The sequence below is a fragment of the Phyllobates terribilis genome, unplaced genomic scaffold (assembly GCF_046119375.1).
Source record: "Phyllobates terribilis strain yellow unplaced genomic scaffold, ASM4611937v1 Scaffold_10__3_contigs__length_209671492, whole genome shotgun sequence".
Classification (NCBI taxonomy): Eukaryota; Metazoa; Chordata; class Amphibia; order Anura; family Dendrobatidae; genus Phyllobates; species Phyllobates terribilis.
In genome coordinates, this window is record NW_027362770.1 from 75,306,582 (window position 1) to 75,318,874 (window position 12,293).

General features: G+C 40.6%; 1 protein-coding gene across 1 annotated transcript in view; it reads right to left on the reverse strand.

Annotated features, from left to right (window-relative positions):
• SAR1B (secretion associated Ras related GTPase 1B) overlaps positions 1-11,724 on the reverse strand; it is a 463,221-nt gene extending 451,497 nt beyond the window's left edge. The window contains exon 1 of the mRNA XM_073649602.1: positions 11,506-11,724. The gene's annotated coding sequence lies outside the window, so the exon portion shown is untranslated. The remainder of the gene's footprint in view (positions 1-11,505) is intronic.
• Between the last annotated feature and the right edge of the window lie 569 nt (positions 11,725-12,293).

Consider the following 12,293-nt stretch of genomic DNA (forward strand, 5'->3'; position numbering starts at 1 on the left):
GCACCCCCACACCATCACACCTCCTCCTCTATGCTTCACGGTGGGAACCAGACATGTAGAGTCCATCCGTTCACCTTTTCTGCGTCGCACAAAGACGCAGTGGTTGGAACCAAAGATCTCAAATTTGGACTCATCAGATCAAAGCACAGATTTGCACTGGTCTAATGTCCATTCCCTGTGTTCTTTAGCCCAAACAAGTCTCTTCTGCTTGTTGCCTGTCCTTAGCAGTGGTTTCCTAGCAGCTATTTTACCATGAAGGCCTGCTGCAGAAAGTCTCCTCTTAACAGTTGTTGTAGAGATGTGTCTGCTGCTAGAACTCTGTGTGGCATTGACCTGGTCTCTAATCTGAGCTGCTGTTAACCTGCGATTTCTGAGGCTGGTGACTCGGATAAACTTATCCTCAGAAGCAGACGTGACTCTTGGTCTTCCTTTCCTGGGGCGGTCCTCATCTGAGCCAGTTTCTTTGTAGCGCTTAATGGTTTTTGCATCTGCACTTGGGGACATTTTCAAAGTTTTCCCAATTATTCGCACTGACTGACCTTCATTTCTTAAAGTAATGATGGACACTCATTTTTCTTTACTTAGAATTTGTATTATGGCAAGAAAAAAACAGCTAACAGTCTATTCAGTAGGACTATCAGCTGTGTATCCACCTGACTTCTGCACAACACAATTGATGGTCCCAACCCCATTTATAAGGCAAGAAATTCCACTTATTAAACCTGACAGGGCACACCTGTGAAGTGAAAACCATTTCCGGTGACTACCTCTTGAAGCTCATCAAGAGAATGCCAAGAGTGTGCAAAGTAGTCATCAAAGCAAAAGGTGGCTACTTTGAATAACCTAGAATATAAGACATATTTTCAGTTGTTTCACACTTTTTTGTTAAGTATATAGTTCCACATGTGTTAATTTATAGTTTTGATGCTTTCAGTGTGAATGTACAATTTTCAAAGTAATGAAAATACATAAAAATCTTTAAATGAGAAGGTGTGTCCAAATTTTTGGTCTGTACTGTATATATATATAACTTTTTTTTTTTTTTAGATTTTTCATTGTAATTTTTTATGTAAACACGTGGGCAAAATTGTTGGTACCCCTCGTTTAATGAAAGAAAAACCCACAATGATCACAGAAATAACTTGAATCTAAGAAAAGTAATAATAAATTAAAAATCGATGAAAATAAACAAATGAAAGTCAGACAATGCTTTTCAACCCAGTTTCCACAGAATTTTTAAAAAAATTAAACTCATGAAATAGGCAAGGATAGAAATGATGGTACTCTTAACTTAATATTTTGTTGAACAACCTTTTGAGGCAATCGCTGCAATCAAACGTCTCCTGTAACTGTCAGTGAGACTTCTGCACCTCTCGACAGGTATTTTGGCCCACTCCTCATGAGAAAACTGCTCCAGTTGTCTCGTGTTTGAAGGTTGCCTTTTCCAGACAGCATGTTTCAGCTCTTTCCAAAGATGCTCATTAGGATTTAGGTCAGGGCTCATAGAAGGCCACTTCAGAATAGTCCAATCTTTTCCTCTTAGCCATACTTGGGTGTTTTTAGATGTGTGTTTTGGGTCATTATCCTGTTGACCCATGATCTGCGACTGAGACCAAACTTTCACTGGGCAGCACATTTCTCTCTAGAATCCCTTGATAGTCTTTAGATTTCATTGTACCGTGCACAGATTCAAGACACCCTGTGCCAGATGCAGCAAAGCAGCCTGAGAACATAACAGAGCCTCCTCCATGTTTCACAGTAGGGACAGTGTTCTTTTCTTGATATGCTTCATTTTTCCGTCTGTGAACATAGAGCTGATGTGCCTTGCCAAAAACTTCCATTTTTGTCTCAACTGTCCATAGGATATTCTCCCAGAAACTTTGTGGCTTGTCAACATGTAGTTTGGCAAATTCCAGTCTGGCTTGTTTATGATTTTTTTTCAACAATGGTGTTCTCTTTGGTCGTCTCCCATGAAGTCCACTTTGGATCAAACAACGACGGATGGTGCGATCTGACACTGTTGTTCCTTGAGCTTGAAGTTCACCTTCAATCTCTTTAGAAGTTTTCCTGGGCTCTTTTGTTACCATTTGTATTATCCATCTCTTTGATTTGTCATCAATTTTTCGCCTGTGGCCACGTCCAGGGAGGTTGGCTACAGTCCCATGGATCTTAAATTTCTGAATAATATGTGCAACTGTAGTCACAGGAACATCAAGCTGCTTGGAGATGGTCTTATAACCTTTACCTTTAACATGCTTGTCTATAATTTTCTTTCTAATCTCCTGAGACAACTCTTTCCTTTGCTTCCTCTGGTCCATGTTGAGTGTAGTACACACCATGTCACCAAACAGCACAGTGAGTATCTGTAGCCCTATACACAGGCCCATTGACTGATTACAAGATTGTAGACACCTGTGATGCCAATTAGTGGGCACAACTTAATTTAACATGTCCCTTTTATCACATTATTTTCAGGGGTATCATTATTTCTGTCCAGGCCTATTTCATGAGTTTAATTTTTTTTTAAATTCTGTGGAAGCAGGGTTGAAAAGCGATGACTGACTTTCATTTGTTCATTTTCATAGATTTTTAAATTTATTATTACTTTTGTCAGATTCAAGTTATTTCTGTGACCATTGTGGGTTTTTCTTTCATTAAACAAGGGGTACCAACAATTTTGACCACGTGTGTATATTCTTTCAATGTATATTTTTTTATATAATTGACAAATTAATATTCTCATTTCATTGTATATTCACAATCTACTTATAATTTTATTAATTTGATTATATACTGTATATATACAGCATATTCAATTAATCAACATGGAATATTCTTTTTCTTTTATTCTCAAAGGGAATGCACAAATTCAGATCCCCATTAACGTGCTTGGGATGTCTAAAAGAGAAAGAATGATGATGACTGATAGCAACAACGCCCAGTATCTCCTTACCACTGTTAAGGACATACTGGAAGTTGTGGGTTCATGTGATACAAATGTATATGGGTTTGTCCTGACATTACAATTGATGTACCATGTACTGATGGTGGTTACGTGATACATGGCTATCTTAATAAAGTGTTGTGCCATCTGATAAGTTAAGGGTTACTATGTTTTTATTTATGTTTGGAGCATTAAAAGGGTTGTCCAGATTTGTGATGAGTCTGCAGTCATTCTATGTGACTGCAGACTTCTGAATTCTCACAGTGCGCACTGCACAGTCAGGATTCTCTGGTGTTGGCAATTTGCATACATGCGGTCACATGCCAATTAGACATGCGTGGCCTCACTGAATGAAAATGAATTGATCGAGGCCGGACACGTCTAATCAGAATGTGGCCAGAAGAATGCAATTGCATACTTGTGCTCACATGACCGTCCACTTTTGCCACGGCAAGAGAGAATCTTAAAAAGTGTGGAGTGCATGCACTGTGAGAATTCAGAATCCTGCAGTCACATACAGTGGCTGCAGACTTTCATCTCAAACCTGGACGAGCCCATTAATTATAAAGTAAAGCACTGTAGCCAATCCTAACAGCGTGTAATATACTCACTGTCAGGATGCAGCTCTGCTTGCTGGTTCCAGCAGTTATCACATGCCCACTTCACCCATATGCGATTTTCACTCTTATGGTCACGTGAAAACTGGCTTTTCTTCCTGCTTCCCTCAGTTTTTCACTGAACATTGAGAGAATTAGGGAGAGCAGCTAATCGGCACCTGACTAAGTGTGCAAATCATATATGTGCATGGTGGGAGCCAAACTGAATTCTTGTCTCTGGTCCCGAAAAACCTAGATACACCTCTGCTCTGGTACTGATTGAATTTAATTTGCAACTTCAATATGGATAATAATAGCTCAGTTTTTTTTTCTTTGGGGGGTGGGAAATTTTGATTTATTCCTATGCTGAGTGTATGCTAAAGTTTTAGGTTACTGGAAAGGGGTGGCAAAATGCAATCAGATGATCACTGGCTAAACCAGGCAATGAGTCCAAGGCATCACTAATATTCATGCATTATTATCTAGAGAACATGACTTTCGTGCCGTGAATCACCTGGCTACATATCTTAGTAGTCGCAGACAGGATCTTTAGCTGATTAGCAAGATGTGGTCAAAGATGGAGTCGAGTCATAAACAAATGGGAGGCAGACATATTTAGTATAACCTAAAAAGTTTGCCTAAATATTAATGATTGACTGACTTAAATAGAACCCTCAGCATTCTGATTGGCTATGAGGTCAGACATGCTTCTTGGCCAACCATCTTGAGCTCTCTGCTAGGCCGATCATAGAGTACACCGATGTGCCGAGCAGCATCCATAACAAGGACATAATTGAGGTGGTGGCTAATATGAAGTGGCAATGCAGAAGAGCAGCAATCTTAGGGCATTACATTGTACTTTTACAATTTTTAGGTAGGGTTAGATGATGATCCATAAGCAGGTACATGTGGTGTACATGGAAATAAGCCCACAAATAAAAAGGAGAAAATCTTCCTTTTGTAACCATTCACAAGCATTGTTTGTACTATTGTACAATATATCCTCTGTACTATTGGTCCAGCACAAGGTCAAATGCTGGCCATAGTTGCCAAAAAGATATACTACTGAAAGAAATCTATCCCTAGAAAATGTCTGAGGATATGGGCAATGGATTTGTCAATCACAACAGGGGACCTTGTGGCAGCAAAAATATGCAACTTAATGTTGGCTGTGAACATCTGAGGTTGTGGGTTATAATAATCACCTAGGCAGGTTAACAATGCAACTATATTGCAAACCTTACGTTCATGATCTTACAGCAATTCCAGGTAGATGTCCACAATGCAATGCCCCCAGTCCACAAGATTCCAACCCGAGGCTGGTAGTTCCACTGCCACCATGCCAGGTGATTACCACTATCTCCCAACATTTGGTTGGCCCGCAGCTTTTGTATCTCCCAACGGTATAGTATGCAGTTACAGTCCATGCTTCTCCATACAATGGATACCACGGCTGTAGCACTTGTATCTAGCTCCAGCCAGCACCAACTCCCCATTTCCTCGTTAGTGTCTTAAGTACTCCAAGCTGCTCCCCCCCCCCCCCAATTGAGCCCGGCCCTACGGAAACACTCTGCCCAAAGATAACTCTGCATTGGTGGAGGTGTTTTCCTGAAGCCAAGCCCCTCAATGTGAGACCCCCTGCGGTGATGGCTCCACTTGGTCTACTATCCCTATCCACATAATGGGACTAGTGAATGGGAGTACAAAGGCTTAATTGAGACCCCTGAAGCACTAAGGAGAGTAGTGGAATGATTGCTTTACCTGATTACCAATCTCTTGTCTGGCCTTATGTATATATAAGATTCAGTCTGCACATCTTACTCTGCTTACTGTCAGTGAATCGAAACATTGATTCCTGAGGCTGAAAACTTTCCAGGAGAGATGTGTGCACCTTAAACTGACAAGCAAGGAAATCTCTAATAAAACATAAAAATAAAATTGACGTAACCGGTGCTCCGTGCTGGAAAAAGTCAGCATCCCACTCCATTGTACGTCCATTGGTCCAATAGTCATTAGTCCATGGCCAGCTCCTCACATTGGCAAAGCCAGTCAGCCATACAGAGAATAAAGGAAATGTTTATAGCTTATTCACTATGTAATTGCCCTGTCTAATTGATTGTACACCCACTCACAAAAACCTGGTGAAAGTGAGAATTCAGTTGAGGTCCATTTAGGCCCCCTTCAGACGTGCGCTTAATAAAATATACACGTGAGACTGTCTGTTTTTACTACCCGTTTGGTTTTCTGTTAGGTGACACCTCTCCATTACTAGCACCAGGGCTTGATGTCAGCTGTCTTTTTGAACAATTCACAGCTGACATCATTCCCAAAAGCCATTACCCCAATTGCCAAAACAACAGGGCAATTGGAAAGAGCCAAGGCGAAGCACCAGAATTGGAGCATCTTATGTGATGCTCCACTTCTGGGGCCGCTCCAGGCTGGCAATTTTAGGCTGGGAAGGGCCCAATAACCAGAACCTTCCCAGCTTGATAATATCAGCTCACAGCTGCCTGCTTTACCTTTGCTGGTTACCAAACATAGGGGGACCCCACATCAGTTTTTTCACTTCATTAATTATTATACTTAATAGAAAGATCTACAAGCTATCTAAATATCTAGCTATTATCTATATATCTTGTATCTTTCTATCAATCAATCATTATCTTTGCACATCTTTAACACTTAAAAATCAATAATTTCCTGAATACATTACATTGCGATACGTGTCACACGAATGGCACACGGATGTCATCTGTGTGCGATACGTGTTTTAAACGAACCCATAGACTTGTATGGGTCCGTTTGATATGTGCAGCCGGTAAAAATGGCCACGTCTCCTTGTGGTTCATACAGACACACGGTCCATGTGAAAACATGGACATTTGTGCAGCACCATATTCTAATGGGTGTGCATGTGTACATGTCTCCGGTATGTGTGAAAGCGGACATGTACCGGAAACATGGACATATGAAGGGGGCTTTAAACCGTAATTTTGTAATCTAAACCGAATGTCCTGATGAAGGAGCAGAATGTTTGTTTTCTGGGTGAATGGTCTTTTGTTCTGCATAAAAGACTGCATTGTCCTGTTAAACAAGACTCTTGCTGTTGAGAACTATAGCAGCCTATGCGTGTTGAACGATCTTTTTCAGATCGTTCATTGCGCATCAAATGTGAAGTCTGCCTGTATATTCAGCAAATAAGTTGTAGTTTAGTGCCGCACATAAGCTGGAATTATCAGACCCTTGATTGTCTGGTAAGTTAACATTTGCTTCAACATTTCATTGATAAGGAAATACCATGATGTAAAGTATATTGCCAGGACATGGCCCCTATTGACTAATCTAACAAAAAATTTACCTATGTACAAAAGCAGCAGAACTATATGGATTACCAAAGACACTTCCATAAACAACCACAAGTTTGATCAGAGAGCTAGAAATGTGAATCAACACACAATGATTTCTATGCACAGGCATGTACATGGAAGACATATATGCAGCTGTGTGGCACACAGTTATATTTCTTTGTTGTTTTCCTCCACTGTAAAAATCTTTGAATAGTGTAACAGTATATATTATTCTATATTACTCTATAAAACACAGAAAATGTCTAGTTGACATTTTTTTTCATAGATCCCACAGGGTTTGTCCCAGTGTACAGTCATAGTCAAAAGTGTTTGCGCCCTTGAAATTGTGCCAGAAAATGAAGTATTTCTCACAGAAAATTATTGCAATTACATGTTTTGCTATACACGTGTTTATTTTCTTTTGTGTGTATTGGAAAAACAAAAGAGCTGAGAAAAAAGGCAAATTGGACATAATTTCACATAAAACCTCAAAAATGGGCCAGGCAAAATTGTTGGCACCCTCCACTTAATATGTGGTTCCAAACCCTTTGGAATAAATAGCTGCAATCAATCGCTTCATATAACCACCCATAAGCTTCTTACACCTCTCATCAGGAATTTTGGACCACTCTTCTTTTGCAAACTGCTCCAGGTCTCTCATATTTGAAGTGTGCCTTCTCCCTACTGCAATTTTAAAATCTCACCACAGTTAATCAATGGGATTTTGATTCGGACTCATTGCTGGCCACTTCCGAACTCTCCAGTGCTTTATTTCCTTCCATTTCTGGTTGCTTCTTGAAGTATGTTTGGGGTCATTTTCCTGCTGGCAGACTTATGAACTAGGATGTAAACCCAGCTTTCTGACACTGAGCACTACATTGCAACCCAAAATTCAGATTTCATGATTCCTTGCACACAGTTAAGGCACAAAGTGCCAAATGCAGCCAAACAACCCCAAAATATCTTTGAACCTCTACCATATTTGACTGTAGGTACTGTGCTCTTTTCTGATTCTGTTTACAATAAACAGTAGAATGATATGTATTAACAAAAAGCTCTATCTTAGTCTCATCTGTCCATAAGATGCTTTCCTAGAAGGATTTTGGCTTACTCACATAAATTTTGGCAAACTGCAGTTTAGCTTTATTATGTCTCTGTGTTAGCAGTGGGGCGCTCCTCCTGGGTCTCCTGCTGTAGCATTTCATTTGATTCAAATGTTGATGGATAGTTGGCGCTGACACTGATGCACCCTGAGCCTGCAGGACAGCTTGAATTTTTTTTGAGCTTGATTGAAGCTGCTTATCCACCACCCGGACTATCCTTCATTGCAACTTTTCATCAAGCTACAGTGCCATATGTTGTAAACTTCTTCATTATATTGCGCACCGTGGACAAAGGAACATCAAGATCTCTGGAGATGGACATGTAACCTTGAGATTGTTGATATTGTTCAACAATTTTGGTTCTCAAATCCTTAGACAGCTCTCTTCTCCTCTTTCTGTTCTTGAAGCTTAATGCTGCACATTCAGACACACAATGCAAAGATTAAGTCCACTTCTCCCCTTTTTATCTGGTTTCAGTTTTGATTTTCATAATGCCCACACCTGTTACCCATGATTTTGGAAAGGTGCCAATAATTTTGTCCAGCCCATTTTGGGGTTTTTGTGTGAAATTATGTTCAATTTGCCCTTTTTCTCTCAGTTTCTTTGTGTTGTTCCAATGTACACAAGGAAATAAACATGTGTATAACAAAATATGTGTAATTGCAATAATTTTCTGGGAGCGATACTTCATTTTCCAGAACAATTTGAAGTGTGCCAACATTTTTGTCCATGACTGTATATATGGATACATTTTGGCTACGAAAAGGTATTCTTCAAAATAGTGGCATTTGCCACATGTGCACTGTTTGCAGTGTCCTTGCAGCTCCAAAATGGCTACCATGAACAGGCTTGGCACAAGCTACTCCGCTTCCCATGAACCCAATGGTTGCCCTGGCCTTCACCCTTTAACCCCTGTACAGGGATCTGGACTTATGCAGAATCATAAAACAAACAGGTAGTCAAATGTCAAGCTGAGGTCAGATAACGGGAATAATCAGGACAAAACACAGGTTTACAGTACAGAAGTATATACCAAGATAGCAGAACTATTGACTGGCAGTGGAGTCAGAGCTTCAGGGGTTTAAATAGCTGACTGCCCTGCCCACGGCGCTCATGAAGGAGTGATCAAAAACGAGACCAAAATGAACCCAATAGCTCCCTTTAAAGCAGCAACAAAGCACGTTGTCACGCGTCACAAGCAACTAAGGCACAAAGTCGTCCAGCGGCTAAAGCAGAAACAGAGGAGGCATGAATCGGCACAGATGTTACAGCATTGCCAATATGGATGAAAAAGATGAAAAATCCAGGGAAAGTACAAGGGTACAGAAAAAAACTTCCCCTGTGAGTCACTGGATTTAGCTGTTGTTTATTCTCTGATTGCACCTAAAAAGTACTGTATGGCTATGTGCCCACGATGCAGAAATGAAGCAGAAAATTTCTGCAGCATTTCTGCATCTCCCTGGCAGAAAAAACGCATGCAGATTGTGCATGCGTTTTTCCTGCAGAATACATGCGGATTCACATGCGTATCCACATGCGTTAACGCATGTGTTTCCGTATGCGGACTGACAAGCACTTTCCAGGCGATAGCATCACTTGGAAAGTGCTTGACAACTAGGTCACACTGTATAAATCCATGCAAAAGGCATGGATTTATACAGTGTGACCGTAAAAATAAAAAAATAAAGCTATACTTACCCCCGATGCCCGGCCGCGTGAGCTGTCGCGCTCGTCCTGGCTTCTTCCGGGTTGCCAGCACATCGCGAGACAGCCTGCGGTCACATGACCGCGACGTCATCTCAGGTCCTGGAAGGTAAGCGCTGCAGGGGCCGTCGGAAGGTGAATATAATCTTTATTTATTATTTTATTCTTTTTTTTACAGGTACAGTGGTACCCAGGTCTGGATGAGAGTCTTTTCTCCTCCCGACCTGGGTACCATCCGCACATTGAAACGCATATAATCCGCTTGTACAAATGTACAGACACGGATTCTATGCGTCTCAATGCAAGTCAATGGCGGCGCTTCCGCTGCGCTTTCGCAAAATTAATGAACATGCTGCGGATTTATGAGCGCTGCAGAAACGCTGCGGAAAAATCCGCAGCATGTGCATTGACATTGCGGAATGCCATTGGGGACCATGGGGTGCGGATTACCATGCGTTTTTGATGCGTTTCCGCTGCAGAAATTCCGCAGCGGAAACGCATGAAAAACGCATCGTGTGCACGCAGCCTATGTGTTATTCATATTTAGAGGAATGCTATATGCACTTATGCTGAAGTCAGTTATCCACTGAGTGTCCTCCCATTATGCACACTGCTTACTTCCTCCACAATTAACCTGTGCCCTAAGACTCCCTGTTTTTTCATAGCCCTATAGCCAATAGACTTGGGCCCCGATTTATCATTGCTGTATTTTCAATCTTCTGTATTAATTTGCTCTTTATTAATGGCTTTAGTCAAGACGGCTTATTCTCTATAATTTTTGCGTCACTTTTTAAGTTGCCTTTCTTTTTTATTCTTCCTCAACAACTTTGCTATTCCGAATGTTTTAGACAGATTCATGAAATAAACTTTTTCAAAATGTCAAATTTTTTTGTCGCATCTCGCTCCAGTCTCTGCCTGAAGAAAGGTTTTTGGTGGAGTTTATATTTTGGGGCAGTCAAATACCAACATGCATCATCTTAAAGAATTACTATGGTTAAAAAAAAAAATTAAGAGCATTCATGAATTTGGTGCAAACACAAGACAAAAAAAGTGACTTTAAAAATCGCAAATGATGATTCGGTGCATTAGGGTAAAAGATGTTTCCATCCATTTGATGCATGCAGTAATATTCTTATCAAACATACTGGAAACTCTATGAAGATGTGAACATAGATAATTGTTTAGAAATTAAAATGAATGCTCGCAAAGAATCTATGAAAATGTACACTTCACCATTCTGATTGTTTTCTCTTGGGTATAGGTCAAATTGCATTACAAATATTTCATTTTTAAGGTACTGAAATACAGCATAACCCACTACACTTATTTTTCAGGCTATTTAGACATTCCAGTTAAGAGACCACTAGTGATTATAGACATACAGCATGCAAAACAGACGCTGACCACCAGATTCCTCAGTGCACCCTAGAAGAACATTACGGAATTGACTTTTGACACATGAAATGCAAAGTCCACAAAACTACAACACACAAAGTTTTGTGACAATGGCTAGGTATCTCTTTATATCATTTACGTCATAGCATGCAGTTTAAAACACTAGTTTAGAGTTATTGTAAGCAAGTCTACTCATACAACCAAATAGTTTAAAAACCTACAAAGAAAAGTTTCCATTTTGCCTAAAATGTTATTTTCTGTGCACCGCAGTCACATTGGTTTGCAGTGGACAGTTCCCTGAGCAGAGCAAGTTTAAAGCAGAAGTTTAGAGTTTTCATCTTAAAATTGCAAAGCAAATGATCATCAGCTCCTTTCATTTCCCCTCTCATCCTTAAGCCCACAAGACAAATTGTCACCTGAAGCAGCAGCAGGATGAGGTACTAATCCAGTGATCCAGTGTTGGCTCCCTGCTGTACAGTCACAGGATCCCTAGCACACAAATCCTAGGAATCAGGTTGTCTCCTCCCCTGCTGCAGCAACCTCTGCACTGTCACATCTGATCACAGCTTCTGCTGATTGTCACAGGTCTGGTGATCCCCTCCTGACACAGGTTTCTCACTGGATCAGCCACCTCTATAGTAAGCAGGGATCAGCGTGTCCCTTCCTAGAACTGGCGCAGGTACCGCAGTACAACATTTTACAGATACAATATTGCTTCTAGTTTAGCAGAAGTGGCTAAGCACTGTGAAATGAATAAATACCCTGCGGCAAGTAAATAAGTACATAGTAATAGCACATGTAAATGACATAGGATACTTAGTTGACACAGTTTTGATCAAAAAAGCGTACAAGCCATCCCACCACGACAGGGTGTACCCAATAAGGATGGTCCTATCTCTAATGTAAAACCACTCTGTGTGGCAACCGGCCTCAATAGACGGGGGCAAAGCAGGACCCAGGTTTGACGGTTTAAAAACTTACACACCCAAGAAGGGGGAGTCATGTCCCTGTATGTACAAAGTACAAAAAACTGAAGCAAAACCAAAGAAATGAGCTGGAACACATGTTGATATAAGTGTAATGTGTAGGTGCACATTCACACTGTGGCCATTAATAAACATAACCTAAAATAAAAACAAAGCGAGCAAACACCCTGCAGTAAGTAAATAAGTAATAGTACATGTGAATAACATAGGGTACTTAG